Source organism: Abrus precatorius, unplaced genomic scaffold (assembly GCF_003935025.1).
Source record: "Abrus precatorius isolate BTA unplaced genomic scaffold, Abrus_2018 Scaffold9, whole genome shotgun sequence".
NCBI lineage: Eukaryota > Viridiplantae > Streptophyta > Magnoliopsida > Fabales > Fabaceae > Abrus > Abrus precatorius.
Window position 1 is genome coordinate 20699140 of NW_020874439.1, and position 11852 is coordinate 20710991.

General features: G+C 29.5%; 1 non-coding gene and 1 pseudogene across 1 annotated transcript; both read left to right on the forward strand.

Annotated features, from left to right (window-relative positions):
* The first annotated feature begins 7033 nt into the window (after positions 1 to 7033).
* Positions 7034 to 10112, forward strand: LOC113850970 (annotated as a pseudogene).
* A 1438-nt stretch (positions 10113 to 11550) lies between these two features.
* Positions 11551 to 11640, forward strand: TRNAY-GUA. The gene is given in 2 exon segments: positions 11551 to 11587; positions 11605 to 11640. It is a non-coding gene; the product is annotated as a tRNA-Tyr (tRNA).
* Positions 11641 to 11852: the final 212 nt, after the last annotated feature.

Genomic DNA, 11852 nt, shown 5'->3' on the forward strand with positions numbered 1-11852 from the left:
TGACAAATTTCAGGCATACCGATACCCATGTTCACATGTTATAGCTGCTTGTGCTGTTCTAAGTATAGACTTTTGGCAATATGTTGACCCTATTTATACTTTGCAATAAGTCTTAAACACATACTCATCTTAGTGGTGACCACTTGAAAATGAAAATAACATTTTACAAAATGATGAGTGAAAGTTGTTGCCAGATCAAGATAGAGCAAGAGGTAAAGGATGACCAAAGGCTTCTAGAATTACAAATGAAATGGATTGGATTAAGTCACAACTGTGACAACGATGTAGGTTATGTCAATAGCCAGGTCATAATCAACGTCATTGTCCTCAACAAAGCAATGCTGATAATACCAACGAGTAATATTGTCACCGGGTAGCAATGATGTTGTTTGCCCACCATCTCCACTTTGATGAACGCTTATACCAGGTGCATTTGGTGTAAAGAATATAGGCTCATACCAAGGAGGTGTCATGAAAAGGGTAGCATCAGGAACATAATATTTACGGGTGGAAAATGGGATGCAGGAGGAACGTTTGTGTGTTGTGATGAATGAACATAAGATGACTGTGTCCCTTGCGAAGGATGAAATGGAAAAGGTGGAGAGACATAATAAATACTATCTCCTTGTGTAGGCAAAGGATGTAAGGTAAAATATGTGGCTTACAATTTTAAAAATCGAATAATATTCAATATATTAAAAATATAATTTATTTATAATTCCCCACTAAAGCATAACAGCCAAATACCTGAACTGATGTTCGCCAACGTTGCAAACCTTTGCCTTCCCGACGTTATGCACCTATACCAATGTCAATCTGAGGCTCATATGGATTTTCACTCTAGATAAGAGGGTCACATGAAGATGAAGGCTCTAAGATGCATTCCTGCTCATTTTACAAGGATAATATCGTCTCACACAACTCCTTCATCTCTTCAAATGAAAATGTGTCCCTATCATCACTACACAAGTAATATGCCCTTTCATGAGCATCTCCCTGCATTACCATTACATATCATATTATAATCTATAAAACAAAGTAAATAATGTAAAATAAAAGAATAATACTTACAAGTAATACAAACACTACAACATCCCTACTCATCCACTGTCTGGTATGAGTAATGTACCATCGCATGTATTAAGAGTTCAAACTCAATAGACCAATATGTGGTTCATTACTCACTACCCAATCTAACATCATGTCCCAATGCTCTAGTACACCCCTGAAGTTGGACTCCCAATTGTCATCAGTCTTCCCTCTAAGAGTAATGTCATGTAGCTAGTCTGGTTGATAAGAAGTATGAGAAATATATTGTACCATCCTAAATTGACGCATGACACAGTCGGGCTGGTGCAATTCACATATCTGAAAACAAATAAGTGACACAATTGCTCTCCAAATATGTATGCCCTTAGTGCATATGGCAAGCAAAGTGTGCATTAAATCCATACTATATGGTTGCCACACAATTAATTTAGTTATTCATAAATATTCATTGATGATAACATAGATCATTAACAATTAACAAAATACCTCATCACGTTTCAAATGATCAAATTTGAATCTAAAGTATGCAAGATCCTTTCTCCCTTTCCTATAATTTTGAAAACTTAACCACCTATACAAACATAAATATCAGTATGAATGTTTGTAACAAAATACTTTTGTAGAAATATTTAATGAAAAAATAAACATTGTAGGCATACTGTGAACCATAGGGAAGATCATTCCTTGTGTAAGGGGGATTACCCGCAGCTAGAAATGGAAACATATCTCACACCCACATCATCAATAGTGGAGTCAATCCTCTAATACCAGACCGATCAATAATTGTGGACATGTATAACTGTCAGTACAGGAATGCTAACGCTACAGCTCCCTAACTATATTGCCTAATGATCTCTAAATCCTCAAGTAATAAAAGGTGCCTAACTGGAACCATACTACTAGAATGATCAGCTAACATAAATTCACCTATCAGTCTCAAAATATAAGTTCTAGCAAACCGAGTTAGCTAAAGGGCATTTTGGTTGTGCAAGCCAACATGAGAAAAATTTTCATTTAATCAAGTAAGTTTCAAGTTGCTCCCTATAAATGTGAAACTAGGTGGTCTGATTCCTAACAAATCCTTAACAATCAGTCCCATGTCACCTCTTGTAGGACCAATAATTGGCCTTTCATCAATACGAAGACCTATCTGAATAACAATGTCTTTAAGAGTAATAGTACACTCTCCAAGAAGCATGTGAAACGTATGGGTCTCGAGCCTCCATCTTTCTACCAAAACTGTAATTAACTGGTGGTCAATAGGAATACTAGTCAACTGTGCTACTCCGGCAAATTCTACTAGTGTAAAATGAGGAATAATCTCTACTGAAACTTTCTCCATGCTGGCAAGAATGAAATGACCTCTCCTCACTCTCAAAATTAGATGTTTAACACCCTACTAAGAGACGAAGATGATACTATATGAAATTTGTTTAAACAAGTAAACCATAAACTTCATATTATCAATATAAGCAACAAAATTTAACAAAAATAATTTTATTTTATTATTAAACAATTTCTACCTTAAATAGATTCTATCAATTATTGTATTAACAAAAATAACTCTTTTACTAAATTTACCTACAATTAGTAAATTTACATCATATATTTCAAAAATAGCCTACAAAAAATTATATATTAAAAATATCATTATAGAAAATTTATTTATCTAAATTTTTACTAATGTAATCAAATATTGCTTTTTTTTTATAGTTAAATTAATAGCTTTAACACATTAATTTATTATTATTAATCTAAAACATATAAATAACTATAAACTTTTTAAAAGATTCAAATGTCTAAATTACTAATTATTTAATTTATTTGGTTTTTAATATTTTATATTTTAAATTAACATTTCTAATTTTTTTAAAACTTAAAATTTTAATAGATTTATGTTTTTTTCACTTAATTCCTTATTCTTTTTCTCTAAATTTTTTTCAAAATAATCCAATTTATAATTAAGTGATTAGTAACTATTATTTTTTTATCTTTCAAAATTTCAATTATTTACTATTTCTTAATTATGTGACAAAATATTTTTTAAAATTATTCTTACAAATTTAACAACTGCAGTTTTTTTTAATAATGTAAATTTATTAATTAACATATTTCTTTTTTATTATTTCAATTTTATTTGTTAATAATTATTTATTTATTTTAGTAACCTATTTAGAGTCACATATAATTCTAATTGATATATTTATCTAATTTAATTATTTTATATTTTTCATTTAATTTATATTTATATATGTTTAAACTTTAGTTACTTTAACATAATAATATTTATATAACTAAATAATATCAACATTATTTTTATTTTTAAATACAGTTTTCTAAATAAAAAAACAAATTATTATAAATTTTAATTTAAATATTTTAATTATATATCTCATAATTCTGATTTAAAAATATAATTTTCTATTTTCCTATTATCCTATTTTTCTATATTTCTATTTTTCTATTTTCTTATTTTTCTATTTTACATTTTTCTATTTTTTTATTTTCATATTTTCACATGCAAAAAATTACAAAAAAAAAATATAATTTAAATTTTTACTAACATTTGGTATTTGAATGTTGGATCAAACAACTCCTTTCTCTCTTACTCAAAGTTAATGATTCTCATAAGAAATTTTTTCTATAACAAAAAAAAGAGAGTTATTTTTCTAAAAATATATTAATATTTATATCTAATATAAAATAAAATAACTTCTTACCTTACAAATTTTCAAAACAGCAAAATTTTGTAAAATGATATCTTCTTCCACTGCTATGCATTTTTTTTTTCTGATTTTTCTAACACCTTCTATTGTTTTCTCAACGAAGAAGATGAAGCGGATAAGGAGGAGAGAGAGGGGGTGGCTGACAAATTTTTTTGAAAGTTTGCCACATGGACCAATCAGGGATGTATTAGTCCTAAACATGTTGACATCCATCTCGGCCCAACCAGTGCTGACACTGTCAGGCTAGCATGTTTATAAACGAATTATTCTTATTAAGTTATGTCTCATATACTTGAACTGTATGAAATTTCATATGCTGGAATGTGAATGGATAAGCTGTGCAGTAGCTGGATGGAAGTTGTGAGTTGTAGTGCTATTTGGTTGATTGTTGAATAAGGCTAGTAGTGAGAAATTTGATTGGATATCAAACATTTATATATAAACATTATTCCTTTTTAAATGATGCTGTATATGCTAGATTATGAGAGAGGTGTATAATTGCTAGACAGAGAGTAGTGTATTTGTAGTGTGGTATGATGATGTTGAAAGTGGTTAACTGCGCGGGTTAGGGATTGAGTTTGAAGTATGTTGCGTGTGTGATAACTTAAAAATTATAGCAAATGACTTGTGTTGTTTCATTTTAGGAAGGATTGAGAGTTTGAGATGCTGAGTGTCTTGCTCAAGCAAGGTAGTTCTCGCTCAAGCGAGAGTGAATTGTGCAAAATGGAATATTCTAGAGTATTCTCACTCAAGCGAGATCAGTCTCGCTCAAGCGAGATCAGTCTCGCTCAAGCGAGACAAGATAAGATCTCTCCAACTGTTCCCTCGCCTAGGCGAGAAGGAATCTTACTCAGGTCAGAAGCGACTTCGCTCAAGCGAGAGAAACTTGCTTAGGCGAGGAGTAGTAGGAAAACTAGGTGGCTCTTTGAGCCCAATCTCGCTCAAGCGAGAACGTTGCTCGCTCAGGCGAGATTGAGTTTGCTCAAGCGAGATGTCCCTCGCTCAAGCGAGAATAGCAAAAATCTGGGAGGTTTTACTTTCTGATTTTCTCGCCCAGGCAAGGGCAAGCTCACCTAGGCGAGAGAAGATCTCGCTTAAGCAAGTGCACGCAGATCTGGAGGGGTATTTATGGGGTCTCAGCGCCAGAAACGTTCATTTTCTCACCAAATAGCTTTCCTCTCCCATTTTCGCTCTATTCTCTCACTTATTATCCTTAGAAAAAACCTTCTTAAAGCTGAATTCCTTCTCAAACAAAGTGATATCGTCTATCTCATCATGATCTAGGTGAGTTTTCAGAGCTCATTTTTTGGTCTTTACTCTTATTTCTTTCCCTCTCTTTCTTAAGAGGCTTATACATATTGTTTTGAGTAGATCTGAACCATTTGACTTGTATCTCATACTCAAACGCTAGATCTATCTCTTTAGGATTCACGAGAAGCAAGACCTTGGAACTCGTTCCAAATAAGGGAAGCTTATCTGAGCCAATTTATTCGTCTAATAATTATAGAGTTAATTGTGAACTTAGTCATGTTATAGTTGAGAATAAGTTGTTAAATGGTCAGATTCTAGATTAAAACCTATAGTAGTATAGTTGAGTAGATTTCTCTATTGCTTAACTAAGCTGATGGTTCATAAGATAGATAATCTCATATTAGTAAAGGATCAGTTGTTGTATGAACAAGTTTTAGGGTAAGACCCAAAGTATGTATGGTTGAGTATATTTCTTTGTTGTATGATAATAGTTTGGAAAGTTGTAGTAGAACATGATGTGTTATAATGTTGTGTTATATATGCCAAGGATGTTAAAATACGCAGAAATACTCAAATAATGTTTTAAGCGGCTTAATTTCATTATGTAATAAGTGCTGGAATATTCAATTAATATTGTGAAATGTTTGGTTTTGCTATGAATATATGTATGGCTGTATTTTTTAGGCTAGATGAGATGAAAGTGTATGCATTGTTGTATTATTGTGGCTAAGAATGAAAATTTGATGTGCTATAATGTGATGATTTAGCTGTATTGCATCACATTCATCTTTATCATCCTAGAGCTGTCTAGGACATTAAGATGTATTTGTCTGGATCTAGATACCAATATGTGTCGCTCCTATACCGGAATAGTTCCTCTAGATTACTTAGGCTGTGAAATCATATGGAAACTAAATCGCTGCATTTGCATTAGATGGGTTGGGAATGGGCTGGACATGCTGCATTAATTGATTGAGATTGCTGTGTTGATTGTTGTAAACCATAAGTGTTATGCAAATGATTTTAATATATCCATACTATGTAATTATGATTTTTATTTATATAAGCTCACATTTGCACTTGTTGTGTTGTTGTGTGTGTGCTGCAATGATCGTACGATGGTACATGAGCAGGAGTGACAGGTAGAGTATCAAATTTACCTGCTGAGAAATCTAGCTAAAGAGTAGTTCAAGTTGAAGATTTTGGGATATGTAGTTTAGTTTTAGTAGTCTAGGTTTTATTACGAACCTATGCCACTTGACTCCAAACCTAATGTTTTGATGTAATTTATTATGCAAAGACTTTGTATTTGAACTTCATTTGAAGCAACTGTTGTAATTATACACATACTCTTATGTTATCTCTATGATATGTAAAATATTTTGAGCCTTTATTAATTTTGTTGATTTGGAGGTTAAAGTAAAAAAAATTCTTTAAAAAATTATATTATTTGTAATATATCAATACTATCTCGTTAATGAAATTTTTATATTAGGAGTAGTGATGTGTGACGTTATTGATCCTTTATAAGAAAGGGTTGTGATAGATACCAAAGTCGAATATGAGCTGTCAGACACATTAGGGAACCTCCACATGTTTGGATCGCAGCCGTAGATCAATTTTTTAAAAATCTTCCAAGCATAGGATGTATAACTTTTAAGTTTTGGTAGCTTCAGTGAATAATTGAATAGTTTTGTGTTGTGGGTCTATCTTTTTTATTTTTTGGAAATCAAGAAGTGGGAATTGTTAGTATACAACTAAAGTCAACCCCAGTCATTCTATTTATATTGGAATGTATAACAATTTTGCTTTAGTTCACATGGCAATGTTAATGTTTTTATTCTATTTACATTTGAATACCTAATAATTTTGCTTCTATTTTCAATTGACTCTGAATTATTCAAAAATAATTCTTCTACTAATATTTTTTTCTTTTGCATATATAATAATTTTTTTCAATTTACATGGAGTAGTCTAATAACAAGCTGTTTTTACTGGTAGGAATAATGTCCACAGTCAATTTGAACTATATGTTGAACCTCAAAACAATTGCACTTCAAGCTTGAAATGCAGAGTACAATCCCAAGGCAAGCAAGTTTCACTCATGTATGCATGTCTGCGCTATGGTGTTTGTATAGTAATGGGTCATAATTTATGATTTTGTGTTCCTACCTGGAGCAAAGAACCTTGGTTGATTTGAGACTACTATGTTATATTAATATCATGTTTAATATCAGTTACTTGTTACTACTTTCTTGTAATCTAAACTCAGTAATTACCAAATGTTGTAGATGTGTTACATCTAGTTGGTCATCTGTATATTGTTCTAATGTTTGTAATGTCTTCACTTGCAGCGTTTTGCTGCTGTTATTATGAGGATAAGAGAGCCCAAAACAAGTACACTTATTTTTTGCTTCTGGCAAGATGGTATGCTCCTTTGATGCTCTGTTATATCTGTCATAGATGGTAGAAGTGCATTTTATTATTGTTTTTAATGTCATCAAATAAGTTTTATGTTAATGTGTAGTTTTAAGGTTATCGTATTGAATTCTGTTATCTGTTATATTTTAATTAATTTTCTTTACAACATCAGTGGGCACATTGGAGTTAGAAACTATAAAATTCAAATTCATTTTTTCCTTTAGTTTATCATTGAAGATGCTAGTAGTGATATTGCAAACATGGTTGCTGAAATCACATGATTCAATTGGTTCTACACTGCCTTTAAAATTTTTATACTTGTTTTTACAGTTTTATTTTATTGAAAAATATATTCTGTTATTTTAATAACTAATCACGAACCTTACAATTCATGATACAATTCAATTCACAATTCACATAATCGTACCTGCGAATTTAAGATTCACAATTTGACAACCATGGTTACAAAAATTGAAATTCCTACTTTCTGCTTTAAGGTTCAAATGCTGGTAGTGATTCATAATTTCCCTTTCTTATGACCCTTAAATTTAATTGGTACCATTAGGTTTGTACTGGAGCTAAGAGTGAACAGCAGTCCAAATTGGCAACAAGGAAGGTATGTTGTTCATTTCATTTTTATTCTATTTCGTCATGTGTATATCGTTGATTTTTGACATATGGAAGAGTTTTAGGACCAAGCCATTTGTTGTAGCTTGGCTTTGACACTACCTATCCCATTGTTTTTAGTAGAATGAGTTATTTAAATCATTGAGGTTGGATGGTTTTGATGTCCTTTTCACCTATATAAGCTTGATCCACAAGTTAGTTTCTAAAATTTAGATTGTCAAGCATTTTATTCTGAAAAAATTATAAATTTTTAATTTTTCTTGTTTTCCTCCTTTCAGTGTGCTCGTATTATCTAAAAGCTTGGCTTTCCTGCCAAATTCAAGGTAGTGCTTTTGCTCTTTGTCATGATCTTTGCTCAAATTGTTTTATTCTTTGTTCTTTTCCTCCCTACACTTATGTAGTGCTTGATTACTAATTAGTTCCTTTGGCATTGGTCTTTAGGATTTCAAAATTTATAATATTGTTGGCTTTTGTGATGTCAAGTTCCCCATTCGGCTAGAGCATCTTACATATTCAAATGGTGCTTTCTAAAGTGTAAGATTTTTTTTTTTTTTTGGAAAGAATTCATAGGGTTGGATTTTGTAGATATATGAAAAGGATTTTAAAGTTTTGAATATTTAAATGGTATGAAATGGTTTAACTTAATGAATATTATTAGGAAAAGGACCATCTTCTATTGTGTCTATGTAGTATGTATGTGCTTTGATTAAAGTTGTTTAAGTTGAGGAAATAGATGGATATATGCTGATACATGCTTGTTTGTGGTGGTAGTATGAACCAGAATTATTTTCAGGACTAATCTACCATATGAAGCAACCTAAAATTGTCTTGTTTATTTTTGTCTCCGGAAAAATTGTTCTAACAAGAGCCAAGGTATTTTATTTGCTTGTAATTCCCTCATATATATTATTCCTCTTTTCTTTTTGGTTCATTGGATTTCTTGTTTGTTTTCATTTCCATTTTTAGGTGAGAAATAAGACTTATACTGCCTTTCAGAACATATATATCATGTGCTTACTGAGTTCAAGAAAAACGAACAATGGTATAGACATGTCTTTATGTCTCTATGTATGACTTTTTCGTTAGTATTTACAGTGTACCCAGATTATTGTAATTTCAACGAATCTCTGTCATTGCTTGTCTTTCAATGTTTGATGCTTAAAAAATCAAAAATTAAATTTTTGCTGTTTTTAAAGCTTTTTCTTCTGTTTAACTATTGTTTGGGCATCAAAGTATAAATGGGCACCTGATGAAATATTTGATGTATCTAACAGAGAAGTTCGTAGAACTATAAATATTAAGACAAATGAGATATCTAGATTGATATAAATTAAAAATAGTCGTCTATGTTGTTCTTTCTCTATTTTTAGAATGAGTTTTGATGTAGTTAAGTGAATGATATTTGTTCTATTAAATTGACATTTTTTAAAACAAAAAAAAAAGGATTTGAGGAGGCAAAAAAAAACTTATAAAATAACAAATTGACTGAGAGAGTTGAACATGAAGTTTAAAAGTATTATATTAGAATTTAGAAAAAGAAAAAGACCTAATCTAACTATTGAGTATTGAATATTAAGTAACAAATCAAAGTTTTTGAGCTACTAAATCTATTCAGTAAGATAAATAGAGCTGCTAAATTTATAGACATTTTTTGAAATTGTGTTAAACATCCGATATAGAACTACTTAATGCAGGATTAATTTCGGTATTATAGTTATGTAAATTGTTTATTTATATGTTGTGGAACAGTGTTAAAGTTGGAAAAATATAGTAATTCTAAAAATTAATGTAAATATGTATTAAATTGCGTCGCATCAGACAGTAATGACATAAGTCTTTTGGTAGTATTATTTAAAATGAAAATATTGTTGGTTTCATTATTAACACGTTTGTAAGTTTCTGCATGATTTATTGGGTTCATTTGATAAAATGCAAACCAATGGACTGGGTTTGGGATTCTTTTATGTTTTTGGTCGTAGTGGTTTGGGTTTGGAACCTGGACAGGACCACGACTCCATGGAGCCATTATCTATATAACCCAAATTGATTTGGGGAGTATGGGATGGAGACAAAGTGAAGCAAAAATGACCGAAAAATAAGTGCATTTTTTAAAAATAACAGTGTCTACTCTTTTACCTTCTAAAATATTAGAAGCTATTCTCACTCCATTTTTCTCACATTAGGGCTTGTTTGATGAATATAATAAGATAACATAGAGAGATAAGTTCTTATAAATAACATTGTCATTATTTTTAATGTTTGAGATACACAAAAAATAATAGAACAAAATATATATATTAAATGATAATATTACAATATATATATATATATATATATATATATATATATTAAATGATAATATTATTTTTTATCAAAATTAATATATTTTTAAAATATATTTTATTTTATTTTTTAATTTTCAATATGTATATATATTGAAAATTAAAAATATTTTAATGTAAACATAATATTAAATTTTGATATTAAATTATTATATTTTTATTTAATTTTTTTAATTAAAATATATTTTTTAGGTAATAAATTACAGTTAGACCAAAAATATTTAAATATATTTTGTAAAATGAATAAAATGATTTTTATAAATTTTATTTTATAAAATGTTTTTATTGAAAATGTTTATATAATATTTAATAGAAATATTAAAATTATATTTTTAATATAATTTTATAAATAATAAAAAGAGTATAAAGTATGAATAAAAATGTAATAGAAAAATGTTATCACAAAAAAGAAGGTACAATATGACATAATAATTCAATAGGATTAGTTATCATGTTAATAAAAAAAAAGATAAGATAATTAATTATCATATCCAATCATTTTATCATGTACACTAAATAATTCTTAATATACACTTGTAGAATCAATCTACTTTGTATTCTTTAAGCTTATGAAAAAGTCTTCATCACAATTATGGCAATTTCAAATGGGATCAAATGTAAAAATCATAATGATGCACCTTTGCAAAGCTTCGAATGAATGATACAATCAAACGATGGGCAGACTGCGGTAGAGGTATTGTAAAAATATTTTTAATTGTTATAAACTTATTTGTTCGTTTGGATAAACTTTGGATGTAATAGGAATCTAATCTATTTGGGTTGACCCATAAAAAGTAGTAAATTTTATTGATTTTGATCGAAAAAGTTCATGATATAATTTAAGCTTACAAAAATAGTGCCAAAAATAAGTAAAGCTCAATTTTTTTTAGTTTAACTTAAGATAAAAAGGTTCAAATGTGATGGATAATGCAAATGAAAAAAAAAAGTTAAAAAGAAGAGAATAATAAAAAAATAGATGTAAAAGAATGTGAATGTAAAAGTATATTTTTATTTTCCCATCAAAACATTCACAATAGAAGGTACCTTGTTGATCACTAATGAAAATGTTTGAGGCAGGAGTTTGTCTCTTTCTTGCCTTTAGAATAAAATAAATTGTTACGTGGGTAACGAAACCGACCTTAGCTCAGTTGGTAGAGCGGAGGACTGTAGTTGGAATTCTAACATATATCCTTAGGTCGTTGGTTCGAATCCGGCAGGTCGGATTTTGATATTCTATTTTTATTGTAAATAGCAAGACTCCACGTGGCTTTTTTGTTTATATAATTTTTTTATTTTTAATAAATTTTAATTAATAATTAAGATTGTTAAAAAATTATATTGTTAGACATATTTTTAAAATTAATTTTATAAAATTAAACAATAATTCATTAGAACGTCAACGTACCAACGAGGCTAGAATACTTTCAGTGAATAA